General features: G+C 37.5%; 1 long non-coding RNA gene across 1 annotated transcript in view; it reads left to right on the top strand.

The window, feature by feature from the left end:
• Positions 1-12410, top strand: part of LOC139813873 (uncharacterized) — a 39450-nt gene that overhangs the window by 6792 nt on the left and 20248 nt on the right. The window lies entirely within an intron of this gene.

Below are 12410 nucleotides of genomic sequence, written 5' to 3'. Positions count from 1 at the left end.
CGAACGTGCGTGACTTAGGTCGACAAATGCATCTGGTCATAACGCATCACGCTTCTCCGCGCGATACACGCGTATCGAGAAGGCAATCAACCTTTACGATAGAAAGTATTCGTCGTAAGATCAACATTCGGAACGATAGAGTAAGAATAATTAGAATTAATTTTATTTATTTATTAATTTTATTTATTTTTGGAATGCTAACAAGTCCCTTTTCTGCCGCCGAGAAACAGTCATATTATTACGCCTGCCTCGCTCAAGAATTTCCTCACGCCCCAGTTTGGGGTCCGATGTCTCAGACAATTGAAAACGTGTGAAACTAGTTGCGCAAGCTGACATCGTTATGCGGTTTTATTAGCGGAGGAAAAGATGTCGCCGGGCATAAGCGTACGCGCGCGCGCCTTATCACGGATCTGTTCTTATTTCAGTCAATAAAAACTCATCCGCTATAATCATGCGTTACCAAGATTTGAATTACCCCGTCGGGGTGTCCCGCTTGCGTGCGAGTGTGACACACGAGTGCCTCGTCATTATCTTTCGTTTGACGCCGATTTTATCGGCGATCCGTCGCCGTTGAACCGCGGCGGATCAAGCGCGGCGATCGCTCGCGTACGCGCGGTATCGGTAATAGAAGAAAATGCGATTGTGCTATCATCGCGGAGAACGAAGTAATAGAGTGTAGTTAATGGCTCCCCGGCTGATGTCATGCGGTAACCTTCTACTTTGCACGTACAGTAGTTCGCAGAAATACGCTCGCGAGCGCGGCGCGTACGCTCTCACTCGTCGAAACACAATCGGGATCGGAGTCCGCGAGAACTTTCGCTCTGGAAGAACATTCGCGCAAAAGCGCGATCGTAAACACGCGCCGCACAAAGTGGCATCCCGCGCAACCTTGAGAGCAGCACCGACGGAATTCTATTCAAGAGAGATAATTAACATTTTTCTTAATTAGGTTTCTCGATTACTCCGCGAAGGTTTTCCGGAAATGTTCCATCCAGGCCATTTCTCAAAGTACGCGCAACGATTTTAAGCGACACGATCATTTTTCGTTGATATACAAAAAATAAATTATTATAAAAATATAGAAAATAGTATCATTAGAAATAAAATAAGCTTTATTAAATTAATTTGTTTAATTAGTTTTTTATACATTCCCTCTTTTTTCCTTTTAATTTTCATATCTCGCTTCATTAGCAGGTTAATAAGGCCGGTATTTTGAAAAATTACCGGTGCGGTTGGAATTAAAATTGCACAAAATTAACAGCTTGAATTATCGACTAATGTGACAATCAACCTTAACGCCGGATCGTTATAATTTTAAGGACGCTGCGTGTTATTACCCGATGCGATTCAGTGAAAGGCGAATTGAATGCGCGACCGCGAAGGTTTTCGCGAAACGACGCGCTTGACGCGCATGCTGACGGAGCACGGATCGTGGCGGATCTGCATTGCATCTCTTGGCGACGAACGATAAGGTCTCTTTTCCACGTACGTGACCAGATAATAAGCCGAGACCTCCACTTTCCAAAGAAGAATACGCGCCCGCGCGCGCGCACACACGCCTCGCCTCGTGAAGAAAATAGGAAAAAAACAACGGCGGGATTGCATAAGAGGTCGTCTTTCTGAAACGACAGCTCGTGCCGCCGATGGAAATGGTTAGAAGCGTTGACGCAATCGTCATTCAGAGCCGGTGCATTCAAGGATGAGAGGAGACACACGAAAACGAATAGCGACACGACACCTGCCAACGGAATGTCGTAGAATTGTTTGATTTTCTCCAGAGAAGCCGAATTGCGGCTTTACTTTCTGTAACTTTCGTAGTTTTAGAGCACCATAATTAATTTACCCCATTATCAATTTTCTCTACTTTTTATCAAGATTGATCAGCTTCTTATGCAAAATAAATATGTTGAACTTGGTTTAATTGTCAATTATATAATCTATGTGTATTGTCAATCATATAATCTATATGACACACGCATGCAGGAAGTGTGCAGAAGATGAAATTGAATTGTTTGCGCTATATACGACACATTCGTAAAAAGCGACAGTCTTTAGATAAAACGCGTACGAGATAAGCATCCGGAATTATTAGCTTCAATAAATAATTCAATTATTCAGCGACTGTCGGTCAGATTCTCGATTCGACTCATTAATTCACGGTCATTCATAGCTACGTTGTTCCCTTTCGTTGTCTGCTTTCTTTTCTAGTGTTTTCTTGTCGCGGTATCTGTTCAAACGACTTTTACGACAACATTTCTTACCTATATACTTAGCATTTATTATACGCGGCTGTAATTCGCCGCGATACAAAACGAGTTAATGTATTGCTCTTATCTATTTTACATTTCTAGAAAGTGCTTGAAGAAACTGCATGCGAACTACTTATAACGCGATTATCGATAATAAAACCGCGAGTAATGCATCACCGTACGGGAGCACCGATATCCGATACGTGAAAGAGGAATTCGATTAATGATTGGAATGTCGCTTGTGAAATCATTTCAAAGGAGTATTTTAGGAAAACCACTTTATAAAAACGCAACTATCGGACAAAAGATATGGATAACTTAAAAAAAATATGTTGCAACATATTAGACGTATGTGCGACTTCACGTGTTGCATGGCATAGCACGTGTAGGCGCGTCGTTGCGTCGCGTCGCGTCGTCGCGATTACGTGAAGGTTAAAAAACCTTTCTTTATCTTAAAGAGAAATATGTTTTGATACCGTTGCGACACGTTCGAGAAATTGTCTATTATTTTAGGGATTAGGAGAGTTCGTGGTGTAAGCTGGTCGAGATTAGGTGGAATTACTTCCTTTATTAGAACACTAATTGTTGACACTTTGAGAGCAGATAAGGACGGTCGCTATACGATAAATCGATCGCACATTATCTGCTGTTGCCTTGACTCCACACGCAATTAAACGTCCGCATGGGTGCGTGCGTGCGTGCGCACACGCGGGCGCGCGTGCGCTATTACCTTCTTGCCTTTTTTTTTTCTAAACGATCCTGATCTTTCGCACCCGATTTTGAACGCGGCAGACGCGACGCGACGCTGCATTCGCATCATTACGGGTCATTATGTAATAGGCCGCAAAGCGTTATGCGAACGTTTTGCGCTCGGTGCCTTGCACCATTGCGGTCTCAAGGTCTCCACATTGTTATTTGTGCGCCACGTTAACGCGTCCCGATGCGGTCCAGGAACGTGACACGCGGAGAAAATCTCTCGTCGCGCTCGTAAGCGCGCTCATGCGAAGAAAATTTCTCTCTCGCATGGCGTTATGAAATAATGCAAAGCAGAGATAACCGCTTTGGATTTACGTGGACAATAAGCAATTGTTAGTCAGGACGCTTAGCTTCCTGAAACTTAGCCTTGCTAATTAAGCTAATTAAACATTAACTTTGCTATTAGTGGTTTATGGCTCGTATCTATTTTTAGTCGTGATAAGATTCACTCGAGCGCGTGTCCAAATGATGTATTATCTAATTAAAATTGAGATGTTTGCACGTCTCGCACCGTTTTCTTTGTTTTAATAAAAGAAGATACGGAACAAAGCGTAAAGCTTAAATCATGTATATTTGAAAGAGAAAAGAGTGCATGAAAAAGAAAAGATTGACAAGGAATGTTCATTTTTCTAAATTGTTAAATAAGTGTTCCGTCTCTCGAAAGAGAACAATATGCACATTACATTGCAACCTTAGTAAAAAGAAATATAGTCTAAAATAAATCAAATACAATAGCCGAAAACAATTAAATATTTTCAGCAACAACCCTTATACTCTCACTTTCACTTTCTCGCTGTCTGTAATTGTAACTTGAGAAATTGCTCTAGAACCTTTACCCTTTTCTAAAACAATATTTCCACGGATGTTTCTAATTGTAAGTCAAACGCTCTAATTTTTTCTATTCTCAAAACTTTCAAGCTGTTCTTAGTTTAATTTGACAATTAATTTTAAATTTCGTAAACTTTCTGCCATTGTGTGTGTGTATACACTATACATCGGAAATGGCCATTTTTTCTCTTTTGGGCAATAACTCATTCAGTATGTGAAACTATATCTGAAAGTATAACGTCACACCCCAAATAGCAAAGTAACGTTAAAAAACGTAGCGGTGTGTAATAGACCGGTGTGTAATAGACCAAAATAGACATTATTATGTCGTCTTCTAACTCTGTTACCTGTGATTTATGATAACACAATCTAATTATTCCTATTTTGTATGTTTGTATCGCGAATTTTGCACAAGCGATGTTTGCTAATCCAAGTACAAACACGTATAATATAATAATAAAATGTGACAATATCTACACTCTTCCCCCTGAACTTTTGAATCGCGCGAAGTATATCTTTTTTTCATCTTTTTTGAATATATTTAAAAATATCTTTATTTTATTTACAAAAATAGCAACGTTAGAAAATACGAATCAAAAAGAAAGAAACCAGCCAGATGCAATAGACACTTTATATTACTCACACATAAAGCGAATACGGTACTTTAAAGATAATGTGCCTCATGATGCTTATCTCACCACGAAAACACTAATTTAATGACAAGTATTCCAAATAATAGCTGAAAAAAGTTTCCGCTATCCCACCTTATACGACAGCAAGGATAATCTCTTGATACTGTCAAAGAAAAGAGACGATAAGGGGCAGGAGAAAGAGGACGCATATATGAGAAAAAGACAAAGAGGGGGGGGTCAAGATTGCGAGGAAGCAGTAAGTTCTAGGGGGCAGTGGAGCCGGGAGGGCACGCGATACGAACTAAAGGCGTACGCGCGCGCCTCTGATAAGGTCTTATCGTGTGAAAGCACCCGTGGCCTACTTACACTCGGTGCGCACTTATACGCGTCACTAATGCTCGAGCGAGCATTCATGCACGCACGCACGCACGCAGCGCGATCGGCATGTGCACACACGCGTTGCACGACTCGCCGCACTCTCATGCGCGAAGGCGCATATACGCGAGCCGTGAGTACGCGTAAGCACTACTCCCCGATCGCGTACGACGAACACACGAGCCGAGAAGAATTTTCTCAATCTCCTTTTTTTTTCCTTTTTTTTCCTCTCCGCCTCTCTCACCGGCACTCGACGGGCCATCTTGAAAATGCTGTTTTGCGGACGCCATCAAAGTGCATCCGCGACGAAAGAAAATGAAGACACCGGTCTTCTCTATAGAGACAGTGGACAGTATTATTATTTTATATAGAATGATCAGAAGAGAAAAATAATTAGCAGTTTCTTTTTATAGCGAGACTAACAATAACATATCACGAGTTTGACATTTACAAAATTTTCAGAAAATCCGTACTAATTGTAAGAGGGTACAATCGTGTGATGCTGCAACGCTGGAAGAAAATTTATTTTTATAATCGCTTGCCTTAAATCACTGTTCAATAATTGATAAATAAATTACTACATTTTTATAATTTCTATTTTGTAGAGCAAAAAAAGGATTTTCTCTTTTGTAGAAGAGTTAAAAATATCTTTTTAAAAACGTCCCATTTTCGTGTATTTACGAACCACGCAATACAGATGTTAAATATGGAAATATACATTACGGAGAATCTATATTTTACCCAGCTGAAAAATGTTCACCTTCAACTTTGTAATACTCATGTACTAAATAAAGTCATACAAAGCAGGTGACACCAGCTTCTTGATCTCCGAAATTATCTAGTGAGTTATACTTCTACTCGTTCAAAGCTTAAAAAAAACGAAAAGTACAAAAAGCGTATGATGACACATTTCAAACTTGACGGCAAACATCTAATTACTCAATAGTTGATAATGTGTTATGTGTACTACATCTTCATAATTCTATTTTGTAGAGTAAAAAGGACTTGCTCTTTTGTAGAAGAGTTAAAAATATCTTTTTGAAAATCCCATTTCCATGTATATACAAACCATATAATACAGATGTTAAATATACATCTATGTATATACATGGAAATGTATATATATTACGGAATCTATTTTTTACCCAGCTGAAATGTTCACCTTCAACTTCGTAATGTTTATGTATTAAATGAAGTCATACAGAGCAGGTACACAGCTTTTCGATCTCCGAAATTATCTGGCGTTATACTTTTACTCGTATTTCTACTCGTGTAAAAGCTTGAAACACAAAAAGTACAAAGAGCACATGGTAACACATTTCAAACTTGACAGCAAACATGTAATTGCAAGATTTAACGGTAAACAAAAGAATAGATTGAAACAATGACGATGTTTTTTAACAAAGGAAACACAAAAGCTTGAGATGAATACTTGAATGGCATTGAACATTAGAAAAAAAGTACCTTACATCAATAAGAATTTACACAGAACATTTTATAATTTGTAACAATCAGTTTCTTCGAAAACTGGTAATAGACTACAAATTGTAAAACAAAAGAAAATATTCGATAAATGAAGTAGTAGAAGGGAGAAGGTTACGTAACAGATAAATCTACGTACCTATACAGCACGTTCACCAATGGGACACTAAACTTTCCGCTTTTCCGTGTCGGTCACCAGTCGCCGGTCGCCGACATTGATGATAACAATTAATGTCCATAACACGTTAAATTACTTCCATTTGTAAGTTTATAACTGTTTCGTAATAGACAGACTCTGACAAGCAAAAAAATTAATATTTTTCTTTATTATAATTTTAATATTATAATTTAATTATATATATAATATATATTTAATTATATTATATATTTAATATTATAATTCAAAAAGTTTCGTATTTTATATTGTTCTGAAATCATACACTTAGCGTGAACGTGTTAACTTTGTCGTTAACTACCATTGGAATGATCTGTGACACTTGACTTTCAATGGCGCCCTGCTGGTTACCTTCAGAAATGTTTTAAGGCGCTTGTAATGAAATAAATATTATTTAATATAAAATTTGGAATGACATAAACAGTTAGATAACAACGTAAAGTAATAAGTACATGATTCATATTACTCATGAGCTTTTCATTCATTATGAATAAGATTCATTTATTCATAAAGTTTTATTTAATCACGTATAATATTTTATCATTATTTATTTATAATAAAGAAAATTCAACTATGGTGTACATGGTAAGCCATATAAAAATGGCTGGACAGACAACGCGTTGATATACTAGACAAAATCCCTACGTGATAAAAAATGAAAGAGATTAGAAATATATTTCAGATCACACGTAGAATATTGGCGTACATTGAACGCGATAATCGCTCACGAAAGTAACTTTTTAATCTCACTTTGCGTATGTAAAATAATAATGGCGGCAATTATTGGAACATGGTAATAACGTTTCGCGTCGTTTAACGTTACATTAAGTGGTGATAAGGAAAGTGTGACCAAGATTTATGTTAATTTCTTTATTTGCTTGTCACTAGTAAATATGCAAATTCAAAACACGCAAAATCACCGGCCTGTGGCTATTTCCGTCTCGAAAAAAACATGCAGTTACAAAATCAAACCTTGAAATAAATGCGCACAAGTGGCGTGCAAAGAATGTCGTATATATTTTTTTCTTTCTTCTTTTTTTGCTAAATAAGGATTTATTTCAAATTCGCCGGAGACTTCGCTCCGAAAATTCCGAGAAGACATCCCGCCCGCTTTCGCCGTAATGTCTCCTAAGATAAGACGTCGCTCTTGTTTCGCTATCGTGCTCTCGGACTGGCACGTGGAAGACGTCGAGGAATGTGGAGGATCCGCGGCGCCTGGAGCAATTGCAGGCGCGTGAACATGCGTGCACACGTATACGCGGCGCCGTTGCGAAATTGGGTCATTCGGAAATTGAAACGCCTGCGTAGGTAACCGCGCGTTTGAAGTTCCGTCTGATAAGAGGAGAGAGAAACGGAATGGTCGCGGATGCTTATCGTTCACGCGTATATCGACGTAGGGCGCCGTTGAGTAATTTTCTTCGCGTCGCCGGAAACGGGAGAGTGGATCGCGCGCGCCGATCTGTAATTCTTGGATCTTTCCACTTCGATCATCCTTCGTGTCTTTTACGGTGCGGCACCGTTGAAGATACGACACGTTAAGGCATCGAGATCGAGATACAATGTTGTTTGTAAGATAAAAAGACTGATTGACGATAGCGACACTTGTAACGCTTTGTAAGTAGACCCAGCTCAAAATCTGGGGCGGCAGTGCGGTCTAGTGGTAGAGCGCCAGACTCGTAATCTGAGGAACCAGATTCGAGTCCACTAGAGCCATGGAATGTTTTTCCGAAAGCTGCGCCCCTCCGTGCAAGATAAGGCCCTTGTGCGGAGCAAACTGGGCTCCGTCTTTCAGAAAGAGACATTAAGCCGTTGGTTCAAAGGGTTAAAGTGAGAGGAGAAAGGATACTAAATTGCGAACCCTACGGGGATATGCAATAAAGTACTAATTTACAGGAACCATGAATTGATTTGTATTACATAAAATACAGTACAGGGGACCGGCCCAGTACTCGAACATATAAGACTTGGTTATCAAAATTGGCCGTATATAATTGATTAATCTGCGGATAAACGCTGCTTATTTTTTTTTAAATAAAATTTGATTGTTTATATTATTTTATAGCCAAATATAAAAACGTAATGCTGTTAAGTTTTGTTTAAGTCGAAAAACATAGCGCAATAAAAATTAACAGAAAAAGTCCGACGCAACTAAATTTAAAGGTTCAGCGAATAAACATTTATTTACAATACAGGTGCAGACACGTATATATATTATACGCATATTGTTATTTATATAATTGCCTATAGATAAATTTAATAAGACTTTTATTATAAATATTCTTAAAAAAATCTTACGCAAAATTCCCATTGCAACTTTACATAAACAAATCTGTACATGGATATATTTACAATACACGTTTGCACGATCTTTGTTTAAAGTTGCAGTGGACTTTGTGTAAGATTTCTTTTAAAATATTTATAATAAAAGTCTTATTAAATTTATCTATAAACCGTTATACAAATAAAATTTAACTGCACAAAATATCGATTGTTTCTTTATTAGAAAACTAATTAAAATTGCAACTCGAAATCAATAACTATCGATTGTTCTCTGCTGGATGTCTTCTGCTGGATCCTCATAAATTGATGACCCTAATTAATAACTTGTTGTTATAAATTAATATTTAATAAGCTTCGTCATTTTATTGTACACGTATTCTGTTTCGTTTCTGCTTCCATTGCTCCCGTGGTGCAATGCCCTATATCGCCGTACGTGTTTTATCTAGTTATACACATTATCTTTTGTCTCAACCGTTGCAACCAAGTCGCGTTTCATCATAATAACAACCTCGTAACGATGAAAAGTCGAACGACATCTGGATAAGTTACCTCGACATAATTTCACACGTCGGTTTCTAGTCAGGACTCGATGGTTATCGAAGCATCAATGAATAGAAAAGAAATGTGAGAAACGTTTACTTTACAGAGAATCGATCCGTCATCGTCATGGTCGATTTTTATTAATGATCATTCACTGAAAGATGCTCTACTCCGGAGACCAAATAATTACCATAAAGTATTTTATTTGCTAATTAAAATAATTTATACAAGCAATTTGTATTAACTTTTATTCAATAAGTGATACGTGATACGTGATGCGATCAAACGCCACTCATTTTTTTCCTTATAAAATTCAATTGTTTATATTATTTTATAGCCAAATATAAAAATTTAATATTGTTGAGTTTAGTTTTATGTCGTTTAAATTAAAAAAAAAACAGCGCAATGAAAAAAATGAAGAAAAGAAGTCTGATGTAACTAAATTTAAAAATGTGTTTATTCGCAAAGTTGTTCAGCAAACAAACACATTTTTCATCGATTACAAGCAATTAAGACCACTCAATTTTCGGGCTATGTCACAACATTATCACCACAAAGAACACGTTGAGTCATCAACATGTGACGTATTACAGTGACAATAACGAAGGAAAGATCAAGCATTCACACATCTAGAGAAGCAACGGCGCAACAAAGTTACAGCCTTGGACGGACAGATAGGTGAAACGAAGCATAGATACTAAAGAACCATCTGAGATCGAAACGCCGTAAAATGTAGCCTCGGCCAACTTAGATGTGGCCATAAACGACGTTTGTGGTAACCCATGAGTGGAGACTCGACAAAGAGCGCCAAAGAGAAAACGAGAGATCGAGACAGAGATAGATGGAGAGAGAGAGAGAGAGAGAGAGAGAGAGAGAGAGAGAGAAGCGGATTTTTCAGTCGATCTTTCGCTTATGTAATCTTTCCCAATACAATTAGATGTAAAAGCAGTAAATATTAGATAACTCAGGGGACGATTACGTCGAAGTTTCAAAACATAGAAAGTTAATAAACGACGAGCGCTGCGTGTTTAACGGCGATAATTGCTCTTCACGTGTTGGCTATCAACCAACTTTTATGTCTCATTGTTATCATTTTGTTGAAAGAAATTTATATTTACACTTGCACATTATAGAAAACAATTTAAACTTGAAGCAATTATGCTAATTATGTTAATTAAATATTAACTTTCACTGAATTATAGATAAGATATCTTTATAAAAAAAAAAAAATTTAAGCAAATTTTACTATTTTAAGCATTGCTATTTTTTTGCTAGCAAACATGTGACAGAAATTTTTAGCATAATGCAAATATATAATATTATAATATATCTAAATTATATATATTATAATACCAATTTTCTTTTTAAGATCTTTTTAAGATTCTTTTTAAGATATTATAATAAATGACATCTTCATTCACTCGCCTTTTTCCTGAGTTGAAAATGGCAAATTTTTATTTCCTAGTTTAAATTGCATTCTATTATGTAATATTGAAGATGAAAGAAGCTACAAATCATTAATTTTATGTGCGCTGGAAGAACTGTACGAAGCTATTGACAACCACATTTTGTAGACTACATCCGACAAGGTCGGCGATAAAAGCTGATCTCGTAAAACTGTATCACTCGTAAAATTTTCGGGATCACGCTTTCGAAGAGAACCAATGATGAAAAAGATAGGTGCATGGTTACTTGATAGATGGACAGAACGATTTTTCACTCTGTGTATCCTTCAGAGGCAAAAGCCCGTGGCAGCAAAGGCATAATATTACAAGGCATTTACGAGAGGGCATTTATAACTTTACGAATTATTCCGCCTGTTATACATGTACAATGCGAGATTATGAGTTTTTATATACGCATAAACGTCTTCCGAAATTTACTTAACGTGCCCTTTGCCCTTGAATCTAAAGTCTAAAACCATTAACACCAAAGGATGTTTCAGGAAGTGGCCTGGACTTACAATTTATAGCTAGAATTTTACCATGGTCTATTTTCTTTTTTATTCTTCCCATCAATTCCGCTCAAGGAAACCGCTTTAAGACGATTTTCACTCTTTTCTTCAGCCGGTTTTTCTAAACGTTTTTGCCAATCAATCGACTGAAACGAAGGACCGACGTTTCTCTTATTCTTAAGACTGACGTAGAAATAGAAATTAATCTTGGGTGTCTACGTGCGATTGTGCAAAGGCAGTACGGCGCCGATAGAAAAAGGGAGAAACGGGTTATATATTATTACGATCAGGGAAGCAGTGAAATCAGTCCTTATTGTTAGTATATGTAGCTGTTTCCGTCGCGTAGCTTGACCTTGCACCGAATTGGATGAATCACACTTATTGCTCTAGAAAAGGACGTATTTTTTAGAAGAAATAAAAAAATGATTTATCGATTCTTTGACCTATAAGTTATATACCTACACGCCTAGTGAAACAATTCTTCCAGGAAGTATATAAAGAAAAAATAGTGTCCTTCTAGAATCGTTACGGCACCTCGCAAATATGGTATAGTTTTTTATAATATTTTATGACGGAATGAAATTTAGAGAACATGAAACATTCCATCGCGCTTTCAATTTACGTCTAACATCTTTCATCGACCCTGCATTACCTGGATAACGCAGAAATGTCGATTTTATTACCGCAATAGTCACTTTCGCGCGCGCGAAGTGTCAGGCGTGTGTATATCGCGTGTAAATCTAATTGCTCCTCTTTACCTCCGAGCGGGTGAAATGGGAGCAAGGTCCGGAGAGTTAGGAAGAGGCTGCTAAGATGCAATAAGTGGCTTTTAGCCAAGCGGTTGGCCAAGTGACTGACTCGCGGGAAAATAGATCGTTCCCATGAATTGATCCGTGCCAACGCGAGCTTTTTCGCCGATTCGTTGAAAATTCCCGGTTCCGAGAAATACAAACCATGAAGATGTTGTGTTCATAAAAAAGAAAAATCAACGTTGCGCTTACAATTTTACATAAATGCCAAATCTGAATAGCACATTTTTTTATGACATTTGGATGCTTACACACGTCGACAAAAAAATTTGTTTGTCAAGTAACTCTAATCAGAATGTTTCTTACAGATTTTCGGTCACAAAAAATAAT

Source organism: Temnothorax longispinosus, chromosome 5 (genome assembly GCF_030848805.1).
Source record: "Temnothorax longispinosus isolate EJ_2023e chromosome 5, Tlon_JGU_v1, whole genome shotgun sequence".
Taxonomy (NCBI): Eukaryota; Metazoa; Arthropoda; class Insecta; order Hymenoptera; family Formicidae; genus Temnothorax; species Temnothorax longispinosus.
The sequence above is the reverse complement of the archived record's forward strand: the minus strand, read 5'-3'. Positions and strand labels throughout refer to the sequence as shown.